This window comes from Symphalangus syndactylus, chromosome 12, assembly GCF_028878055.3.
Source record: "Symphalangus syndactylus isolate Jambi chromosome 12, NHGRI_mSymSyn1-v2.1_pri, whole genome shotgun sequence".
Taxonomy (NCBI): domain Eukaryota; kingdom Metazoa; phylum Chordata; class Mammalia; order Primates; family Hylobatidae; genus Symphalangus; species Symphalangus syndactylus.
The window spans coordinates 84,509,641-84,533,044 of record NC_072441.2 but is presented as its reverse complement, the minus strand read 5'-3'; the positions used below and the strand labels follow the sequence as shown (position 1 = coordinate 84,533,044).

Sequence of the window (23,404 nt, the reverse complement as noted above, 5' to 3'; positions counted from 1 at the left end):
GTTTCACCATGTAACTCCTGACCTCAGGTGATCTGCTTGCCTCAGCCTCCGAAAGTGCTGGGATTACAGGCATGAGCCACCACGCCCGGCCAGAACTGAAATTTTAATAGGAGTTTGCCTGAATTGGAAAGCCAAGATCTTACCATCAGGTGGCTAGAATCCTGGACAGGTAGGAGTCAGACAGAGGCGACTCTTTGCAGGAGGGTCTGAGGAGGTGGAGGTGATGTGGAGATTCTAGGACATGGTTTGGGAATCTCTTTATAGTGAGTTCTTGAGGGAGGGTCTTATTCATCCTTTGACTACAGGGTATTAAACAATGACTGAAGTGCTGAGTCACTTGTGTGCAGGTGATAGTTATAACCTTGACAGTGGAAGACCATGCCCATTCTTTAAGTGGCTGCCATGTGCCAGGAACCAGGCTAGGGGCTATGTGGAGGTGATCCCATTTAATCTTCACCTAAATCTTATGAGGTAGGTATTATTATCTGCATCTTGTGTGTCAAGAACCCAGATTCCGGCTGGAGCAGTGGCTCACACCTGTAATCTCAGCATTTTGGGAAGCTGAGGTGGGTGGATTACTTGAGGTCAGGAGTTCAAGACCAGCCTGGCCAACATGGTAAAACTCCATCTCTACCAAAAATACAAAAAATCAGCTGGGCGTGGTGGCACACACCTGTAATCCCAGCTACTCAGGGAGCTGAGGCAGGAGATCACGCCACTGCACTCCAGCCTGGGTGACAGAGACTCCATCTCAAAAAAAAAAAATAAACAACCCAAACTCCATGAGGTTGTAATTGACCTGAGGTAGCACAGCTGAGTAGATTTCTTCTCACCCAGACTCAGCAAGGGGGAATGAGGCAGGCTCATAGGTGATGCCAGGTGAGAAGCGGGCCCTTAGATGGAGCAAGTGAATGACAGCTATTTGTAAAGTCAGAGATCCCCCTCGCTCAAATGAAATCTCACCCAAAAAGCACAATCTACTAAATGACAGAGGCAGAGCCTCTCTACTTAGGGAGCTTGAGGCCCCTGCCTGGTTGATCCCCCCAGCCCACTTCCAGGAGGCCCCTGGGCTCTGAGGAATAAGCCCCTTTCTTTATAAGTGGAATTCCTGAGGCCAGAGGAGGAAAGATTTGCCCAGTCACACAGCCAGGCAGGGCCAAAACCTCCAAGACAGCACTGCAGCTCAGTGCCACGCTGCCACGGGAGACAGGGCAGCCACACCGGACAGATGTCAAGGAGCTGGTCCACTTAGAGACTGGCATGGGTTCCTACAAAGTGGGGAAGTGGCTGCTGGGCTCACTGAACCAGCCGGGCTGGAGGGGCGACTGGATAATAAGTAGTAACCAAGCCCTCCCACCTGCCCCGGTCCCCCAGGTGACAAGCCTTTCACAATCAAGGTTACTACCTTAGCCTTCTCAAATTTCTTTGAGGTGCACAGGCAAGCACCATTATCTGCATATTACAGCTGAGGAGACAGAGGCTTAGGCAGGCTAACCGATTGTCTCCACAAAAAATTCAGCCACACAGCTGACAAGTGACAGAAGCAGGCCCAAACCCCAGGTTTCTGCCTCCAGGTTAAATATACTCCCAAGGAACCCAATCCAACAGCAAAATCCTACAGTCTCCCCAGGAGCTCCCTTCCCGACATTCCAAACCACCTCCCCCACCCAACCAGGCCCAAATCAACACCCCACTTGGGAGTCTCAAGCTCCCTGAACTGTCACAATACACACCAGACTATTGCCAGTCAAATAGAAATCGGGCAGCAGGCAGAAGGAAATTCAGCAGAAATTCAGCAGTGACATCTCCTTCCTTTCTCTTGTCCATCCCCCAGCTTTGGCCCCTCACCACCTGGGGGAAGGTGTTAAGCGGGGAACCGGGCCCGGGGCGGTGGGGGGTGGGGACAGAGGCGTGGGTGGGGCCATGTGGGCCGGCGGCGTCCCAGGCAAATCAGTAGGGGCGGGTAGTCGGACTGGACTCAGGCGGGGCTATTCTCCCCACTCCACACCCCGGAGGCGGGCAGCCAGGGCCTGACGGCTGGTGCTGACGCAGGCGACTGCGTGTGGGCGGCCGCGTGTGAGTCTGTGTGTCTCTCTGTGTGTGTGGTTGCTGGGGCCTCCCCGGCCTCCTAAATGGGGGTTTCCTTTCCCTGTTGCCAAGGAAACAAACAGAAGCGCCACAACTCCAGGACTGGAGCTGGAAGAGAGGGCCCCCTCGCCCCATGGCTCACGCCCCTACACATTTCCAGGAAGTGAGGCAGAAAAGGATTCCCTTTCTCCCTCACCCCCATCCCGGTGTGGGCCAAATGTTTGTGGAGCCTGAAACTAGGGTGGGCAATTGCCCTGGGTTTGCAGGGGACTGAGGAATCTCCTAGGATAAGGGATTTTTTTTTTTTTTTGAGACTGAGTCTCCCTCTGTCTACCAGCCTGGAGTGCAGTGGTGCGATCTCGGCTCACTGCAAGCCCCGCCTCCCGGGTTCACGCCATTCTCCTGCCTCAGCCTCCCTAGTAGCTGGGTCTACAGGAGCCAGCCACCACGCCCCGCTATTTTTTTGTTTGTCTGTTTGTTTTTTAAGTAGAGACGGGGTTTCACCGTGTTAGCCAGGATGGTCTCGGTCTCCTGACCTCGTGATCCGCCTGCCTCGGCCTCCCAAAGTGCTGGGATTACAGGCGTGAACCACCGTGCCCGGCCAGATAAGGGACTTTTAATGCTAAAATAGGGATAGTTGTTCATCCTGCCTAAAATGCATACAATTTTGTGGGGAGGCCCTCTTTAAGAAATACAAAATGATCTTTTTGCAAATGTTATGGACATGGGATCGTGTGGAAAGTTTGGCAGGGCTCCTCTTGGGGCCTTGAAAGGGCCCGTGCAACTGAGAGGCCCTGAAACTTCACTTTCCTTTGCTCCCTGGTGAATCCACCCCAGTCCACAGCCTGTGCAGCCCTCACACTCCTTAAGGTCCCCGTTGAAAGCTCTCCTCTGGCCCTCAGACCAGGAGGTCAACTAGGAAAGTGAACTCCCAGCCAGGAGGATGGTGGTGAATCTGCAGGAGATTTCCTGGCGGCTGGGGTGGAGCAAGGGTCACTCTCAGGAGGAGTGGGGAGGGGGGCTGCCAAGTAGGGTAAGGGGATGGCCAGGGTCTCCGCCCTGTGGGATGGGGAAGGGACTGCACTTAGGCCAGCGTTTCATCATTCATTGCCTAGAAGTAGAACTTCAGAGCTGGGAGGAGTCTTAAGGCATGGTGCAGCCCAACCACCTCCCTTCTAGATCCACATTAGTCCAACTCCCCAGATTCCCCTGTCCGCTATCCCTAAGCCAGCCCACAGGCCCGCCCCAGAGGAGCACCCCATTGGCCCTCTTTGCCGGGTGAGCTCAAAGCTTGCACAGCACGCCAAGAGCCCACCTCACTTTGGCCTTGACCTCTGAGGGGCTCTCCGTCAGTGACAGGTAATGAGAAAACCACTGAGGGAGGAGGGTGACAGGGGTCTGGCTGGGAAGGACAGGAAGACAGGCTAAAGCTGGCATGTTCTCAGGCCCTGGCCCACTCAGGGAGGAGCTAAGAGGGCATCTGTTTCCTCTTGGCCATGGTCCCCTCAGTCCTACCCCAGAGGAGGTGAAAATGGTGCTGGCTTCCTGATGCAGAGCTTCCTAGCCTGGAAGTGCAGTATGGGGTCCAGCAAAACATTCCCATATGCCTTCTCTTCTCTCCCCTTGGGGCTTGGTGGAGCTAAGGCTTAGAGGTGGAGGGTGTGATCCTGTTGGAGGAAAGGAAAGAGATGTTGGGGCTCACTGAGCACCAACGATGTACTAGCCGTAGCCAGGCTGGGGTCCCAGTGAGATGTAGTGGGGGAGAAGCAGAGGACCTGTGTGGCTTAGGGGGTGGGACCTCATTCAGGCCCCTTGGTGAATGGATCCAGGAGTGGAGGATGGACCAGAGAGACCTGGGCACAGAGGATGAGTGGGGATGAAGGAGAGTAAAAGGGGGACAGGGAGGAGGTTGGGGAGGAAATCAACCACGAGGGAGGGGGAGAGGACCACATTGAGAATCCAGGCCAGGGGGCTCTGGAATAGGGAACTGAACAGAGGGGAGGCTCAGAAATTGAGGAGGGGGCAACTACCTCGGCTGACGCCAGTGCTCCAGCCCCAGATCCTGCTGGGGCAAATATTTACCAGATGACAACAGTTGCTAAGCAAGGAGGAAGGAGGAGGGAGGCCAGTCGCTGCAGGCCCTTCCAGGCTCCTCCCCAACAAAAGCCAGCCTACACAGGCCTGAGCAACCGCTCCCCACCCCAGCTGGGAGGCTGAGCTATACCCCTCCATACACACACCTCTTGGGATCACCCCGACCCCTGCCCCCCAACATGCCCAAGCTGGCAATACGCCAGAGAGCTGGGCTAAGGGAAAATCCCTGGGGTGCCAGGCCTTCCCTCTACTCTGGGACATCTCTTGGGGCTCAGATCTTGCAAAATGTCCCCTTCCCAATCCCTCCTTCAGTGGGTGCTGTGAAGCGGGGAGCCAAGGAGTGTGGATATGATGAGGGAGGGTGTGCTGAAGAATGGAGCCAGGATGTCCCAGGAACTGAGGCCGGGTTTGGGGAAGGAAAGGAATGACTCCACTAGAGGCTTCGAAAGGGCAGGGGAGCAGGGCTGGTGGAGCCAGAGAAGGGGGTCCAGAGGGCCACTCCCTACTCTGGCCCTTGGGCAGGGGAGGGCATTGAGGGATAAAGAGGGGGGAGGGTGGGGTATGTTCAAATGGAGCCAGATGTGGCCCTGTGATGTGGGCTGTTGTTGGCACAGGCACAGCAGGGGCAGGACGTGCCACTGCCGATGGAAAGGATTAGTCAGAAACTGGGAGGGGGCAGCCCCTGGAGAGGGGACAGAGGAGAGCTAGTCCAGGACCCCTTCCTCCTCCCCGCGCGAATCAGGGCTTGCAAGGAGGGGTTGGCTAAGGGTATGGGCTGCCCTCCCATCTCCTCCTCAAGGGGGCCACCATCTGCCCACCATCCTTAAGGTTCCTACCCATTTTCCTGGCTGAGCCTCAGCTACTGTATGCAAAATGGGGATTCTGGCACCCTCCCCACGGCTGTTAGAAGAGTCCCAGACAGAGGAAGTGCATGGGCCCAGCACACAAGAGGGGCATACTGGGGGTCCTCTTCCTTGGCGGCATTAGGGTGAGGACCCTCCTCTGCAAGGCTTCTCCCTGGGGGTCGATCGCTGGGTTCTCACCCTCAGCCACAGGCCCTCTGGAAATTGGGATGCAGAGATGGGCGGGAAGGACTGTTAGGGAGGACACAAAGAGGAAGCTGCGGGGGCAGGAAGGAGGTTCCTAGAGCCCAGGGCTTCCTGGTGCCCATGAAGTTTCTCCAGGGTTGGAGGGTTGGCCAGAGCAGCTGCAGGGACAAAGTCCCCAGCTCAGCTGCAGCCCCCATGGGTCCACCTTGAGGCAAGGATAGATAAGGGCTTGGCTGTGAAGTGAAACCAGGGGAAAGATGGAAGCTGCACCACAGGATGGACTTCGCAGTGCCTCTGCAACAGCACAAGTCCCCAGGGAGAAGCGGGAAGGGATCCCAGGAAATAAGGCAGACCCGAAGGGTGGGCCGGGGCGCAGCAGTTACGGGAAGACCTATAGAAACAGCATATGGGACCCTTGGAGAGCCGGGTCCAAGCTGGCAACCAAAAGACTGTTGTTTTCCAAACTCCCATCGGAAAGTTTGAAAAATACACATGGAAACGTGACTCACTGCCCCCTCCCCATGGCCCCCCTTTCCTGGTTTCTGTGATTTTTCTCCCAAGAGTTAATTCAAGTCACATTCCCACAGAAACCAAAGCTTAACGAGGGAGCGCAAAGAGCCGGCTGCAGGAGGCCGGAGGCGCCCGGGAGGGGCTGGAAATGGAGATGAGCACTGGGTGGGCCAGGGCGGACTGGGCTGCAGTGTTCTGCCCACTGTGGAACACCTCGGGTGGGGGAAAATTCAGCTCTCTCGACAGTGGAGATGGAAGGGTTCATTCACACCACCTAAACCAAACCATCTTGAAGACCCAGTTTTAGGACAAGAATGAGCCCTTGGGTGCTCACAGGCTCCTAACCAGAGGTGACAGAACCAGGACTGAAACCTGGGTGCCCTTGCCCTGCCTGGGTCTGCGGTATGTCAACTGTACCTTGCTGCCCTCTGTACCCTAGGCCCAGAGAACTTGCTTTCTGGCCTCTTACTTAGAATCTATTCCTGGGGCCACAACTGAGGCTAGAAGTCCAGGATGGGGGAAGTGAGGAACACCCCTGAATTCACTCACCTCCACTCCACTGTCCCACCCCCGTGTATCACGGAGAAGGTGCACAGGCACGTTCCTCCCTTTGGGCTGGGGAGCATCAAGGCCGGCCTGTCCCAACAGGGTATTTCTGAGCCAGGAATTCCCAGCCTGTCTCAGAGAGACCAGGGAAGGTGAGGGCCTGGCACTGGGCCAAGGATGAGTGGCCTTCCACTCGAGAATTCTTAGAAGAAGACCCCAAGTATTCCCAGGCCAGGAGTGACTCCTAAGCATCCATAACTCATCATCACTCCTTGGATATCTCAGATGGAGTTCATGTCTCCCAACACACAGCTTCACTCTGCTCCTCCTTCCTCAGCCTCTCCTCCTTCATCTCCCTTGGCCAATGAGCCCCCAAGTCCTTGTGGTTCCTACCTCCAGAATTGTTATCTGTTCTATGTACTTCCTCCAGCTCTCTGGTCTGCTCACCACCAACCCCCACCTGGATAACTGCAGCAGCCTCCCAACCAGTCTCTCTGCCTCCACCCTTGCCTCTGCTCCCATCGTTTCTCCTTCCCACAGTGATTCCCTCCCTCCCTCCCTCCCTTCGTTCCTTCCCTCTCTCCTTTTGAGACAGGATCTTGCTTTGTCATCCAGCAGGCTGGAGTGCATTGGTGCAATCATAGCTCACTGCAATCCAAAATTCATGGGCTCAAGTGATCCTCCTGCCTCAGCCTCCTGAGTAGCTGGGACCAGGTTCATGAAACCGCGCCCAACTAATTTTTTTTATTTTTTTATTTTTGTAGAGCTGGGGTCTCACTTTGTTGCCCAGGCTGTTCTCGAACTGCGGGGCTCAAAGAGATCCTTCCACCTTGACCTCCTAAAAGTATTGGGATTATAGGCGTGAGCTGCCACGCCCAGCCCACAGTGATCTTTTCAAAATGAAAGCCTCATTTTGTTTCCAGAAGACTTTAGACTAGCAGTGGCTCCACATTGTATTTAGGGTAAGTCCAAATTCCTTGACCTGACTTGTAATGCCCTCTACGACCTGGGCTCTGCTCGCATCTCTAGCCTTATCTAAATTCCAGCAATCTCAACCTCTCTCATTGCTTCCTGACTAATTTTTCCAGACATGGCACTTACTTTACCCTCTGATCAACTCCTACTCATCATCCAGGCTCAGCTAAAAGTGCCACTAAGTCTGGATTAAATGTCCCCACTCGCCACCAATATCCCTTGTCACACTGTCTGTGACATTGTCTGTGCATGTGTGTCTTCCCCCATTAGAGGGACTCCTCGAGGGTAGAGGCTGGGTGGATCTGGTGCTCTGCCAGCACCTGGCACAGTGCCTGGTGCACAGAAGGTTCTCAATACATGTTTGAGTAGAGTAGCCTCATCACAGCCCCCTCACCAACCAGCACCTTCAACGTGCTCTACTCCTTCCTCTACTCTTCCCACACACCCTACTCCTCAGCACCTCATTCTAAGCTCCCCTTCCTCCTGCAGGCCCCACCTTTACTGCCTCCCTTCGTCTGAGCTCCCTGTGTGCACTGCAACCAGGCCTCTCTCCAACCTAGCCTGGGGCACAGTCACAATAACAATAGTAAGAAGAGCTACTGTTTAGAGAGCACTCACCATGTGTCAGGACCTGTTCTAGGCTCTTTCCATTCCTTGGCTCATTTCATAACCAGTAGGAGCTAAAAAAGGGGGTTGGCCCTATAACCTAACTTGTCTGATGGTTCAGGACAGGTCCCTCCAGGAGATTATTAACTCCGTAGTCACCATGTGTAAAGGAGATGGGTGTGCGCTAGGCCTCAATAAAAGTTTATCAAAGGAAGGAACAATATAATTGCCTACCTTTATAGCAGGTCCTATTACTAGTAAAACATTATGTCTGGGCAGCCCTGGGAGGTGAGCATGGCAAGGTCATTATTCTCATTTTATAGAGGAGAACTCCCTCTAAGTGAGTGGAGAGGGACATGCTTCCAGCCACACTGGTGGTAATGAGCTCTCTTCCAAATTGCAGCACCTCCAGGGCTATGCAGAGGGGTCCTGAGTGGTATGTGACAGGGAGGTGCTGTGCCAGGCTGGATGGAGCCCTTCCAGACCATTCATCCAGTGATCTCAACCCTCACTGGGCATCAACATTGCTTGGAGGAAGGGGGCTTTCAAAACTGCCAATGCCCAAAGTCTTGGATATTTTGATTCAGTAATTGGTCTGGGGTGACACATGGGCATTTTTTTTTTTGTGTGTCACTCAGGCTGGAGTGCAGTGGCACCATCTCGGCTCCCTGCAGCCTCTGCCTCCTGAGCTCAAGCAATTCTTCTGCCTCAGCCTCCTGAGTAGCTGAGATTACAGGTGCACACCACCACACCCAGCTAATTTTTGTATTTTTATTAGACTCTGTAGGGTTTTTGCCATGTTGGCCAGGCTGGTCTTGAACTCCCAAGCTCAGGTGATCCACCGCCTCAGCCTCCTAAAGTGCTGGGATTACAGGTGTGAGCCACTATGCCCGGATTAAATTATTTTTTAGAGATGGTGTCTTACTCTGTTGTCCCTCACTGCAGCCTTAAACTCCTGGGCTCAAGCAATCCTCCTGCCTCAGCCTCATGTGTAGCTAGGACAGAACTTTTATTATCAGTTCCATTATACAGGTGAGAAAACAAAGCATGAAGGGTCCAATGTTGCACAATTAACAAACAGTGGAGCTGGGATTCAAACCCTAGAGACCTAGCTTCAGAGGCCACATTCTCAACCTTGACACCATAGCTGTCAACCCCAAAGTTGCAAAGGAGCCAGTGGTGGAACTAGGCCCAGAATGCAAGTCTCCTCTGGGCAGAAAAGTCAGAGAGCCAGTGAAAGTGGGTAAACCAAGGCCAGAAAAGCCACAATCCAGGCCTAGAAGCCTAGTAGCTCCTAGGAGCTAAGGAACTAAGGCCTAATTGCTAAGGAGAGGGCTCCAGGGCCCTCTCCTTCAAAAGGGAGGAAGGGGCTGACAGTGGGGCAGCCTTTGCCTGCCTGCATCCCTCCCTGCCAAAGGGGAGCCCTGACCAACCCCAGCTGAGTTGTCACCTCCCTGTGCTAATTGATGCAGCCTCCTAATTGCCCATCATGAGGAGGCAATTAAGCACGATTAGAAAGCCAGAGCTAATTAGTGCTCAGCTTCCCATAGCCTCTGGGCACCCCAGGGGTCTACAGGAACCTGCTGCCCACCCCCAGGGAGGAGAACTGTTGCTTGTATCAAGCGTACTGGAAGTTAACGTTCCTTTCTTTCTCTCCCAAGGATGGGGGTGGGAGGGGTGAGCATCATGGCTTACCCCTTACCTTTGCACTGCAGGGTAGCTCTATCTCTCAGTTCCACTAGACATGACTTGCCTTCCCTGACAACTGACAACATTCATGTCACCCCACAGTTCACAAGTACTCTCTCACCACCCCCTCCATCCTCCCTACGAGCCTGCAGGTAGGGTATCCTGAGTTACCACTGAAGCTCAGAAAAGGTAAGTGATTTGTCTGGGATCACACAGCCCATTTTGACCACGGATCTTGTACCCCAACATACATATGTGAGAAGTCTTTCCCATGATCTCACCTCAGTTATTCCTGATGTAACATGGTAGACAGTCGGGCCATAAGTTGTGTACCTTCTTTTCACATGGCATTTTATGCTAGGTTATCCCATTTCATCTGTCTCACTCCATCTGTTCATCTACCTGACTCCCATCCTAAGAACTCAATGCCAAATTCAAGAAGTCCTTTCTGGGATTACAGAACCTGAAGTCTGTGGACAGGGAATCTAGTTCACTCTTCCATTAACTTGCTCTGTGACCTCGGAAAAATTGCTCCCCTTCTATGAGCCTCAGTTTTCACACCTTCAAAACAAGAGAACCACACTGGAAGATTTCTAAGGTCTTTCCAACCTCCATCCCTTCTACTACAAGGGAATAGATGATGAGGGCCTGAACTACCCTCTTGCATGCTATCAAGGCCCAGGGTGAGATGGGCATACCCCTCTTGTACTGAAATTGTGTGGGCCCCAAAGCTGAACAAGAATGAAACTATCCTGACAGGGACTAAGAGGCTGGGAACTCCCAGGCTACAGCAGAAGCTGGAGGATAGGGGTGATGGTGGTGGGTGGTGTAGACACGATGATCACACACACACATGCACACACACACGCACACGAACCTCTGCCCCTAGGACCAGGGCAGAGAGAAAATGGTGGGGGAGCTGCCATCCAGTTGGATGGACTGGAACTGGGGCCTACTCTCTTGGGCTTGGAGGAGAGTGAGAGGTAGGCTGGCTGCCCAGGTTCTGGCCCACATTAGGCCATGCAGTTTGCCAGCTTCCCTCCGTATCAGCGTTGGGCTCACATGGGGCAGGGCAGGCAGGGAGGCTAGGGGCCTTGGGGTCCATCTCCTCTGGGGTCTGAACCATCCTCTAACTCCCATGCTCCTGCTCTTCCTTTTTTGCTTTCTGGGCCTTCCCAAGCATGGTAAAGAGTCAGGCTAGCCTGGGTTCCAATCCTGGCTCTGCCACTCATGTCCTGCCTATGGTACTGTGGGCCAGGCTGAGAGTTTCCTCTTTGATAAAACAGGGATAATGGTAATTCCATAGAGCTGTTGTGAGCAATAAGTGATATAAGTGATATGTGCATGTACGGCGTGGAGCAAAGCACCTGCCCCTTATTGGGGCTCAGTTCTGCCATCCCTCAGTTTCCCTGCCAGTACCTGGCAGAGCAGAGATCCAAGGCCTGGGCTGGGGGAATGCATGCTCAGCAGTGAGAAAGAGCCACAAAGCATCCGGTCCCCAGCACCAGGTCCCTCTGCAGCCTTCCCTTTCCTGTGGTGAATCACTGCTTGTGGGCCCTGGGGACCCAGGAGTCCCCAGCTTGCCACAAACACTACCGTTGTCATGGAAACCGGGCCTCCCCTTCCTCTCTCGCTGATTGATTTCACCGCAGCTTCTCCCACATTGTGTCTGGTTCCTAGATCTCAGCTTTTGACTCACTGACTGACTTCACTGCCTCTCATTTCACGTCCTCAAGAGAATAGCAGCCTCATCAGGACCCCCAACCCCTCAGGCTGGCCCTTTTCCCAGGTGACCACCACTTCCTTCCCTGCCATGTTAGGCTGGACATCCCCTAGGAAAACATCTTTCTGGGAGGGGTGAGCGAGAGTCTGCCCCCAATCCCCAGGGCTTGGAACTTCACCCAGGCCTCAGGACCCCATCTCTCCTGCCCCAGCTGAGAACTCTCAGCGTCCGGGCATGAGATGAGCAAGCGCAAGGGAGGTGGCCACGGGGAGAGACCGACAGGCACTGGCGCCACCTGCTGGCCCAGCGGAGACCAGCCCCACCTTCTCCTTCCCTGTGGGTGCGTCCAGGCTAGTCCTGAGTGTCAGGAGGCCCTGGCTATGTCCTTCCAGAGGAGACAGTCCACATCATTCATTCATTCACAGATATTTACTCAGTACCATCTGGGTGCCAAAGACGGCTTTCATCTTCATGGATAAAGTAATTAATGTGTGATGAGTGCCTCCAAACGCTGGGGAGCAGAAAACCCGGCACCTAACCCGGTCTGCGGTTGTGTAGCAGGCCTGCCTGAGGAAGGGATGATTAAGCTGAGTCCTGGATAATAATCACCAACATTTATTAAGCACTTTCTGTGTACTAGACAGTATGTCAGTACTTTACATGCCTCTTCCCACTAATTGCACAACAATCCCATGAGGTAATTGCTACTATTAGCTTCACTTTATAGATGGGAAAACAGGTTCAGAGATGTGCAGTAATTTGCATAGGGCTCACAGGTACTACACAGTGCACTGCCACTCACCTACAGGATCCTGCTTGAATAGCCAGGCAGAAAGGGGGAAGCAAGTGTGTTCCAGGCAGAGGAAACGGAAGGGGGAGCCCCTGGCTGTGTAGACGGAGGAGGAGGGATGGGCAAAGAAGGCCAAAAAGGAACACCCAGGAAGGTGGAGAAAAGCCAGGGAGAAAATCAAGACTTCAGAGGGAAAGGAGGCATGCGTTGGGTCAGAGGTCAAAAGCAAAGCAACATAAAAGCTGAGACTAGACTCAGCATCACTCTCGGAGTCCTGGGCAGTGTGGGAAGGTGGGCGCAGAAACACAGGAGGCCAGAGTAGATCACGCCTCTGCTCAGGTCTGAGTGTCAGAGCTGGAGCCAATCCATAGCCCCTGAGTAGTCTGTGAAGGCTGCCTGGGAGATACATGTACAGTTACCCGCCTGGAAGGGCATGCAAGTGCCTCTAGGATATGGGCAATAAGCAGGACCAGGCAGCCTGAGTGTAACTCTCCAGGTTCTGGAACTGAACACAAGAATTAATTAGAAGTGTGGGGAGGTAATAGAGTGGGGAGCAGCCTGACCTCTAACCCCCAGACTCCTGTGGGACCTGGAAGAGGGCCTAGTACAAGGATGTTGGCGTTAGAAGGGTCTTGGACGCTGGGTGCAGTGGCTCACGCCTGTAATCCCAGCACTTTGAGAGGCCGAGGCGGGTGGATCACCTGAGGTCAGGAGTTCGAGACCAGCCTGCCCAACATGGTGAAACCCCGTCTCTACTGAAAATACAAAAAAGAAAAAAAAAAAAACATTAGCCGGGTGTGGTGGCAGGTGCCTGTAATCCCAGCTACTCAGGAGGCTGAGGCAGGAGAATCGCTTGAACCCAGGAGGCGGAGGTTGCAGCGAGCCAAGATTGCGCCACTGCACTCCAGCCTGAAAGACAAGAGTGACACACCATCTCAAAAAAAAAAAAAAAAAAAAAAGTGTCTTGGAGGTCATCTGGCTCAAATCACACCTGCAGGGGCTTGCACCTGCTGGTGAGAGCCCACTGTTCACATTGAAATCAACCATGGTGAGAGAATTTACCCCATGGACATTGGCAACTGCCACAAACCAGGGCTTTCTCCACCCTGGTTATTAAACATTTACCAGCACACCACTGTTCCCATTCTCCTACCCTCCCACTCTTTTGAGAAGAGGAAACTGAGATGGGGAGTGACTCACTCAGTATCATATAGTCATTTTATTCCTTTCATTCATTCAATCAATGATTTACTCATGAAATTTTTATTGAATGCCTCCTATATGCTAGGTTTTGGAGAGACACACCCCTTATTCATGGAGAGCAATCAGTCTGAGTAACACGAACACACAAACTGGCTTTGAAAGCACTGGGACTTGGCCGGGCGCGGTGGCTAACGCCTGTAATCCCATCATTTTGGGAGGCTGAGGATAGATCACCTGAGGTCAGGAGTTCAAGACCAGCCTGGCCAACATGGTGCAACCACATCTCTAATAAAAATACAAAAATTAGCCAGTAGCCGGGTATGGTGGTGTGGGCCTGTAGTCCCAGCTACTTGGGAAGCTGAGGCAGGAGAATCGCTTGAACCAGGAAGGCAGAGGTTGCAGTGAGTACACTCCAGCCTGGGTGACAGAGCGAGACTCCGTTCTCAAAAAAAAAAAAAAAAAAAAAATAGCTGGTTGTGGTGACGAACACCTGTAATCTCAGCTACTTGGGAGGCTGAGGCAGGAGAATTGCTTGAACCCAGGAGGCGGAGGTTGCAGCGAGCCGAGATCGTGCCACTGCACTCCAGCCTGGGCGACAGCACAAGACCCCATCGAAAAAAAAAGAAAGCACTAGGAGCTAAGTGCGAACAAATGGGTGAACACTGGGTGCCACAGCAGACTTGGGGGTATAAGTAAGACCATCAGCATGGTCAGGAAGGCCTCTCAGAGGACACAACTCCTCCTTGGCCAGGTGCGGTGGCTCACGCCTGTAATCCCAGCACTTTGGGAGGCCGAGGTGGGCAGATCACGAGGTCAGGAGTTTGAGGTAGCACAGGCCAAAGCCCTGGCAATATGGTAAAACCCTGTCTCTACTAAAAATACAAAAATTAGCCAGGCATGGTGGCACGCCTCTGTAGTCCCAGCTACTCGGGAGGCTGAGGCAGAAGAATCACTTGAACCCGGGAGGCGGAGGTTGCAGTGAGCCAAGACGGCGCCACTGCACTCCAGCCTGGGTGACACAGCAAGACTCTGTCTCAAAAAAAGAGAAGACATGACTCCTCCACTTCAGCTCAGGTCTGAAGGATGAGTGGCAGATAGCCAAAATGAGAGAGAGGGTTCGAGGCAGAGGGAACAGTGTGTGCAAAGCCCTAGAGGATGGAGAGGGCCTGGCCAGGAGCATGTGACCCATGTATACTTCTCGTGATAGACTCATTTTACTAGCAGTGACTGAGAGGAGGTGTATGCATGCTTAGGGATCGCTTCTGAGCCATCCACCAAGTCACATCAGTGAGTTAGCAGCACTATTGAGTTCCTGCTGTGTACGAGCCCCAGACCAGGTGCTGGAGAGTGAAGGAACCCGGTGACAGGATATACTAAACCTCATGCAGACAGCAGCCCTTGGAGATCAGATGAGGGCAGGCTTCAAGGGCCCAGGTGTGGGAGTGGGGATGGAAGGGGAGAGGAGAGATGGAGCTGGATGTGGGAGTGAAAGGTATGCCAGAAAAGCAGAGGGAGAAGTGGAATATTTGGCAATGTATGGGCGAGAGAGAGGGTGTTCAAGAGGGAAGGATGGATGAGCATACACAGTTCCCGAACAGCAAACATTTATTAAGCACCTACTTTGTGCTGGGTGCTGAGAATACAGGAGTAGACTAGATCCAGTCCCTGTTCTCAAAGAGCTTCCAGTGTACTGGGGAAACAGAAGTGTAAACATACAATAGAGCATGATGAATTGTAAGGGATACCCAGAAGTGACCAGGGGAGATTTCTAGGAAAAAGTGACATGTAGTTGGGCGCAGTGGCTCACACCAGTAATCCCAGCACTTTGGGAGGCCAAGGCAGGCAGATCACTTGAGTTCAGGAGTTTGATATCAGCCTGGGCAATATGGTGAAACCCTGTCTCTAAAAAAATTACAAAAATTAGCTGAGCATGGTGGCGCACACCTGTAATCCCAGCTACTTGGGAGGCTGAGGTGAGAGGATGGCTTGAGCCAGGAGGCAGAGGGTGCAGTGAGCCAAGATCGTGCCACTGCACTCTAGCCTGGGTGACAGAGCCAGAACCTATCTAAAAAAAAAAAAAAAAAAAAAAAATCGACATGTAAATTGAGTCCTACAAGATGAACAAACTTTAGCCAGGTGAAGGGTCAGGGAATAGCAGATGATGATAGCACAGGCCAAAGCCCTGAAAGAAAGTCCATGTGGGCTGGGCGTGGTGGCTCACACCTGTAATCCCAGCACTTTGGGGGGCCAAGGTGGGCAGATCACCTGAGGTCAGGAGTTCGAACCAGCCTGGCCAACATGGTGAAACCCTGTCTCTACAAAAAATACAAAAATTAGCTGGGCGTGGTGGCGGGCATCTGTAATCCTAGCTACTTGGGAGGCTGAGGCAGAAGAATTGCTTGAACCCAGGAGGTGGAAGTTGCAGTAAGCCGAGATCGCACCACTGCACTCCAGCATAAACACAGCAAGACTCCTCCATCTCAAAAAAAGAAAGGATAGAAAGAAAGGAGAAAGTCCATGTGGCTGGAGTAGAGAATGGGAAGGAGGGGCAGGATGGGCTGGAGAGGTAGGCAGGAGCTGGCCAGGACAAGAAGGACATCATCACCACACTAAGGAGTGTGAATCTGATGGCAATGGGGAACTAAGATGGTGCTTTTAGCAGAGGCATTTCATGATCACATTTTTTTTTTTTTGAGATGGAGTCTCGCTCTGTTGCCTAGAGCCGGAGTGCAATGGTGCAATCACAGCTTACTGCAACCTCCACCTCTCAACTTCAAGCAATTCTCCTGCCTCAGCCTCCCAAGTAGCTGGGATTACGAGTACCCACCACCACGCCCAGCTAATTTTTGTATTTTTTGTAGAGACGGGGTTTTGCCATGTTGCCCAGGCTGGTCTCAAACTCCCGACCTCAAGAGATCCACCTGCCTCGGCCTCCCAGAGTGCTTGGATTACAGACAGGAGCCACTGCGCCCAGCCTTTTCGTAAATTTTTGAATAGTGATGGGATCTCGCTCTATCACCCAATCTGGAGTGCAGTGGCACGATCACAGCTCACTGTAACCTTGAACTCAAGTGCTCCTCCTATCTCAGCCTCCTAAGTAGCTAAGACTACAAGAGCACCTCACCACACCTGGCTAACTAAAAAAAAATTTTTTTAGCTGGGCACTGTGGCTCACGCCTATAATCCCAGCACTTTGGGAGGCCGAGGTGAGTGGATTACCTGAGGTCAGGAGTTCGAGACCAGCCTGACCAACATGGCGAAACCCCATCTCTACTAAAAATACAAAAATTTGCCCGGCGTGGTGATGCATACCTGTAATCCCAGCTACTGGGGAGGCCGAGGCAGGAGAATGGCTTGAACCCAGGAGGCGAAGGTTGCAGTGAGCGAAAATCATGCCACTGCACTCCAGCCTGGGCAACAAGAGCAAAACTCTATCTCAAAAAAAAAAAAATTTTTTTTGTAGAGATGGGGTCTCTCACTATGTTGTCCTGGCCAGATAGCATGACCATCCTTTCTAAATTAGCCACCTCAAACCTTTCTGCCCCCATATCCTGGTTTATCTTTCTTTGCATTGATGATCACTACCAGAAAGTACATTATCTACTTGACTACTGTCTGCCTCCCTCCCCAATAGAATATCAGCTCCATGCAAGTAGGGACCTTGTCTATCTTGTTCTCTGATGTATCCAGGGCCTAGAATAGTTCCTGACACAGCATATATTCGATACATATTTATTGGATGAAAAGTTTGTTTTTTTTTTTGAGATGGAGTTTTGCTGTTGTTGCCCAGGCTGGAGTGCAGTGGCGCGATCTTGGCTTACCGCAACCTCTGTCTCCCGGGTTCAAGAGATTCTCCTGCCTCAGCCTCCCGAGTAGCTGGGATTACTGATATGTGCCACCATGCCCGGCTAATTTTATATTTTTAGTAGAGACGGGGTTTCTCCATGTTGGTCAGGCTGGTCTCGAACTCCCCACCTCAGGTGATCTGCTCGCCTCGGCCTCCTAAAGTGCTGGGATTACAGGGGTGAGCCACCGCACCTGGCCATAGATGAAATATTTTAAATCCTTACAAGGTAGATATTATTATCTCCCTTCAGACCCAGGTCAGTTGGACTCAAATGCCTGTTTCCTCAGCCTGTCCCTTGAACAGTGTCTCCCAGAAACTCAAGGGCACTGGACATGAAACCAGGTTTAGGCAACTGGAGGGGTCTCCGGGTGACCTGGGGAGCTGCTCAGACCCACGGGGATTCCCAGGTCTCAGCTACCTGGGTGTTCGTCCCGAGTCAGGAAACGACTGGTAGCATCATTGTCCCCCATGTGTTGGATGCCAGAAGCCAGGGGCAAGCGGAAGCTGGAGATGACACCTGAGGAGGCAAGCTGAGCATGGAACCCTGGCTGAGCAGGGAAGCCACACCTGGGCCCCAATGAGGGCGCTAAGGCTGGAGCCGCTTCTAGGAATTGGCCTGCGGCGCCACCTGGTGGCCAATGTTCAAAGACATGTTTCTTTGAACCTGTCCCCTGATCCCCAAGATCCATGCAGCCGGCCACCTGCTCAACCAGCAAGTCTCCCTGGGCACCTCCAGCACCAACTTCCAGACATCCCTCCAATTCTCTCCTTTCAAATGAACTTCACTCATCCTTCAGATCTACTTCATCCAGGAACCACTCCCTCCACCCTCTGTGGGCTCCAAGCACTCACTGAGTATCACTGTCTACCTCTGGGGTCCCAGGCTCTGGAGTCAGACTGCTCTGGTTTTGAACACCGAATTCTCTACTTACCAGCTCTGTGACCTAGGAAAGTTACTTAACCTCTCTGAACCTCAGGTCCCTTCATGTGAAGCAGAGACACCAAGTCCATCTTCACAGAATTGTAAAGACAATTACATCAAGTCTGAAAAGGCCAGAACAGAGCCTGGCACCAAACATGCACTCAGGAAACGTCAAGTCCCTTCCCACCCCTCTCTCTGCCTTTTTCTTCCCTTTCCTGAAAAAGGAAGCATGACAGATCAGAAAGCAGAAGGGAGTCACAGGACTTGGGTTCTCTGGGCCTCAGTCTCCTCTGTAAAATGACTGCATTAGGTAATTGATGAACTATTCATTCACTCATTCCCCTACTCATTCATTCATTCAACTTCTAGTCCAGCTCTGACATTCTATACTGTATGCTATCAATTCATCTGTGCCAGACTGCATCTTGCGTTGCAGAATCCCGTTAGTACCTTGCACAGTGCCTGGCACAGAGAAGGCAACTGGAAAATCCTCAACAACCTAAGAAGGACATGTTTACTGCCTCCCCCTCCCTGCCCCAAGAGAGCATCCAGCCCCTGGCTGGCACCAGGTGCCCCTCCCCCTCCCTCACCCCAGCTCGAAACCAGAGCTAGCACCACTGGGTGTGGAATCTGGGGACCAACTGTCACAGCACCCGCCTCCTGGACGCCTGGGTCCAGCCCTGAGTCCCAGAGGGGCCTCATCAACCAGCTGTCCTAAGGGGCCCAGACCGCCCCAGCCCCTCTGAGCTGCTCTCCCTGGGAAAATCAGACAGTGCAGGGGACCTGGCAGAGGTAGTGCCAGGGTAGTCCCAGGGGAGGAATAGAGACGTTTGTCCAGCTCCAAACCTAGGCTGAGCCTGCAAAGCCCTTGGAGATCAGATACACAACAACAGAAGGACTCATAGTGACCTCTCTTCCCCAATCTCTGCAGTCCTCTGAGTCCCAAAGACCTTTTTCTCTTTCTTTCTTTTTTTTTTTTTTTAGATGGAGTTTGGCTCTTGCTGCCCAGGCTGGAGTGCAATGGAGGCCAACGTGGGCGGATCATGAAGTCAGGAGTTCGAGACCAGCCTGATCAACATGGTAAAACTCCGTCTCTACTAAAAATACAAAAATTAAGGCCGGGCGCGGTGGCTCACGCTTGTAATCCCAGCACTTTGGGAGGCCGAGGCGGGCGAATCACGAGGTCAGGAGATCGAGACCACGGTGAAACCCCATCTCTACTAAAAATATAAAAAATTAGCCGGGCGTGGTGGCGGGCGCCTGTAGTCCCAGCTACTCGGAGAGGCTGAGGCAGGAGAATGGCGTGAACCCAGGAGGCGGAGCTTGCAGTGAGCCGAGATTGGGCCACTGCACTCCAGCCTGGGTGACAAAGCGAGACTCCGTCTCAAGAAAAAAAAAAAAAAAAAAAAAAATACAAAAATTAGCTGGGCATGGGGGTACACGCCTGTAATCCCAGGTACTCAGGAGGCTGAGGCAGGAGAATTGCTTGAACCCGGGACTCGGAGGTTGCAGTGAGCCAAGATCACACCACTGCATTCCAGCCTGGGCAACAGAGCAAGACTCCATCTCAAAAATAAATAAATAAATAAATAAATAAGCGTTGGGCATGGTGGTACATGCCTGCAATCCCAGCACTTTGAGAGGCTGAAGTAGGCGGATCACTTGAGCTCAGGAGTTTGACACCAGCCTGGCCAACATGACAAAACCCCATCTCTACAAAAAATACAAAAATGAGCCAGGCAGGGTGCACATGCTTGTAGACCAAACAACTCAGGAAGCTGAGGTGGGAGGCTCACTTGAGCCTGGGAGTTCGAAGTTTCAGTGAGTCAAGATCATGCCGCAGTATTATAGCCTGGACGACAGAGCAAGACCCTGCCTCAAAATAAACAAACAAACAAATCAATCAATCAATAAAATAAAATAGGCTGGGTGCGGTGGCTCACGCCTATAATCCCAGCACTTTGGGAGACTGAGGCAGGCGGATCATGAGGTCAGGAGATCGAGACCATCCTGGCTAACACGGTGAAACCCCATCTCTACTAAAAATACAAAAAAAAGTAGCCAGTTGTGGTGGCACATGCCTGTAATCCCAGCTACTCGGGAGGCTGAGGCAGGAGAATTGCTTGAATCCAGGAGGCAGAGGCTCCAATGAGCTGAGACTGTGCTACTGCACTCCAGCCTGGGCAACAGAGCGAGACTCCGTCTCAAAAAATATATAAAATAAAATAAAAATAAATTAGATGAGGTCTCACTTTGCTGCCCAAGCTGGTCTCAAACTCCTGAGCTCAAGCAATCCTTTCACCGTGGCCCCAAGGTGCTAGGGTTATAGTTATGAGCCACCGTGCTCTACCCCAAAGACCATTTTGTCCTTACATTTAATCCTGCTTACCCATGTTCTCTGGGTCATGTAGGCCAGTTTCTGTGTCTTACTGAGGGTGGGGATCAAGTCTCACATTTATTTTGTGTGGCCTACATAATTTCATTCCATATTCTCATTGATTAAAATTAATTAATGCTAGTGAGGTTTGGACTGCTGGTATAAGGTAAAAAAAAAGAAAACAAAAAAATTAAATTAAATTAATTAATGTGTTGAGTGCATTCTATCAAAGGAGAGAAAACTGTCTGAACCCTTAGCAGGAAGGACGGTGGTTAGATAGCAACACAGACTTCCCACAAGAAAGGGTTATTAAGGAAAAAAAGGCCGGGGCCGGGCTGGTGGCTCACACCTGTAATCCCAGCACTTTGGGAGGCCGACGCGAGCGGATCACGAGGTCAAGAGATACAGACCATCCTGGCCAACATGGTAAAACCCTGTCTCTACTAAAAATACAAAAATTAGCTGGGTGTGGTGGTGCGTGCCTGTAGTCCCAGCTACTCAGGAGGCTGAGGCAGGAGAATCACTTGAACCCAGGAGGGGGAGGTTACAGTGAGCTGAGATGGTGCCACTGCACTCCAGCCTGATGACCGAGCAAGACACCATCTCAAAAAAAAAAAAAAAAAAAAAAGAAAGAAAGAAAAGAAAGGAAAGAAAGGCTGGACATGGTGGCTCATTCCTATAATCACAGCACTTCGGGAGGCCGAAGTGGGAGGACTGCCTGAGGCCAAGAGTTCAAGACCAGACTGGGCAACATAGCGAGATCTCACCTCTACAAAAAATTTAAAAATTGGCTGGGTATGGCAGCATGCGCCTGTGGTTCAGCTATTGGAGAGGCTGAGGTGGGAGGATCGCTTTATCGTGGGAGATCAAGGCTTCAGTGAGCCATGATCAAGCCACTGCATTCCAGTCTGGGTGACAGAGCAAGACCTTGTCTCCAAAAAAAAAAAAAAAGAAAAGAAAAGAAAATGGGAGCCAGGCACAGTGGCTCACGCCTGTAATTCCAGCACTCTGGGAGGCTGAGGTGGGTGGATCACAACAAGGTCAGGAGTTCAAGATCAGCCTGGCCAACATGGTGAAACCCTGTCTCTACTAAAAATACATTAGCCGGGCATGGTGGCAGGCACCTGTAATCCCAGCTACTCAGGAGGCTGAGGCAGAGAACTGCTTGAACCTGGGAGGCGGAGGTTGCAGTGAGCTGAGATGGCGCCACTGCACTCCAGCCTGGGTGACAGAGCAAGACTCCGTCCCCCTACAAAAAAAAAAAAAAAGAAAAGAAAAGAAAATGGGAAAATCTCATTATACATGGGAGAGAAGGCTCAGCTAACTAGGACAGATAGAGAAGGCATCCTGAGAGAAGTATGAAGATGGGGGAGATGACCTCTCTAAGGGCCAGTCTGCTTGGTAAGGCAGCCTTGGTGGCAGCCTCCTGTGTCTCCCTCCCTCAGGGTTCTGAGAATAGGGCTAAGGAGGGGCAAGTGTTAGGTGTGCACCCCCATCCCTTGGTACTGAGTGTTCAGACAGTGATAACAGGTGCCCAGAAGTGCTCAGAGGAAGGAAGGGATACAATTCCTGGCCGGGCGCGGTGGCTCACGCCTGTAATCCCAGTACTTTGGGAGGCCAAGGTGGGGGCGGATCACCTGAGGTCAGGAGTTCGAGACCAGCCTGGTGAAGATGGTGAAACCCCGTCTCTACTAAAAGTACAAGAATTAGCCAGGAGTGGTGGTGAATGCCTGTAATGCCAGCTACTCAGGAGGCTGAGGCAGGAGAATAGCTTGAACCCAGGAGGCGGAGGTTGCAGTGGGCCAAGATCATGCCACTGCACTCCAGCCTGGCAACAGGGCGAGACTCTGTCTCAAAAGAAAAAAAAAAGGAAGAAGAAGGGATACAACTCCAGACACAGACAAGCACACAGTCTGGATCATCCACCCCACTCCCATCCCCCAACCTCCACAAGAATCCTGGACTCTCCACTGGGTCACCTTTCCTGCCCTGCAGCCTGGCTTGTGTGTGTGTATCTACTAAACAACTCAACAGGGTCCTTTGTTCCCCAGGCATGAGGCCAGAAGCCTGGCTTGTGTAAGAAAGACAGAAAAGAGGCCGGGCGCGGTGGCTCACGCTTGTAATCCCAGCACTTTGGGAGGCCGAGGCGGGCGGATCACGAGGTCAGGAGATCAAGACCGTGGTGAAACCCTGTCTCTACTAAAAATACAAAAAAATTAGCCGGGCGTGGTGGCGGGCGCCTGTAGTCCCAGCTACTCGGAGAGGCTGAGGCAGGAGAATGGCGTGAACCTGGGAGGCGGAGCTTGCAGTGAGCCGAGATTGCGCCACTGCACTCCAGCCTGCGCGACAGAGCGAGACTCCGTCTCAAAAAAAAAAAAAAAAAGGAAAGAAAAGAGAGAGAGAGAGACAGAGAGAGAGAGTCAGAGGTCACCTGCATTCCAGGGCTTAACAGGAACTATTTTTAGAATCATTTGCTGTTTGTTTGGAATGACCTTATTTCAGCAAGTCTAGACCTAGAAGTGACTTCAAGTGACCTATGATGGGTCAGAATAAATCTCCTCCAGTGCCTGGCACATCCCAGGAGCTCAATAGGAAGTGGCTGGCTGAATGAATGAATGGATGAATGAAAATTCATGAAGACCACAATCTGGCTAAAGTCAACCATAAGAGGAGAACAACCAGGGCCAGGAAACTAAAACTGATTGAACACCTAAGATAGCCAGGCACTGTGTTAGGACCTTGGCTTATTTTATTTTATTCTTTGAGACGGAGTCTCCCTCTGTTGCCCAGGCTGGAGTGCAATGGCACAATCTTGGCTGCAACCTCTGCTTCCTGGTTCAAGCAACTCTCATGCCTCAGCCTCCCAAGTAGCTGGGATTACAGGTGTGCACCACCACGCCCAGCTAATTTTTGTATTTTTAGTAGAGACAGGGTTTTGCCATGTTGCCCATGCTGGTCTCGAACTTGTGGCCTCAAGTGATTCAC

The 23,404-nt window shown here is 52.1% G+C and overlaps 1 protein-coding gene across 5 annotated transcripts in view; it reads right to left on the bottom strand.

Annotated features, from left to right (window-relative positions):
* Nucleotides 1-23,404, bottom strand: part of LMNA (lamin A/C) — a 59,300-nt gene that overhangs the window by 32,723 nt on the left and 3,173 nt on the right. Inside the window, exon 1 of one of the 5 annotated variants that reach the window (XM_063626759.1) lies at nucleotides 1,734-2,009. The exons of 2 other annotated variants lie outside the window; for them this stretch is intronic. The gene's annotated coding sequence lies outside the window, so the exon portion shown is untranslated. Of the gene's footprint in view, nucleotides 1-1,733; nucleotides 2,010-23,404 lie in introns of those variants that run through there. 2 more of the 5 variants (XM_063626758.1, XM_063626765.1) reach the window with 2 other exon arrangements.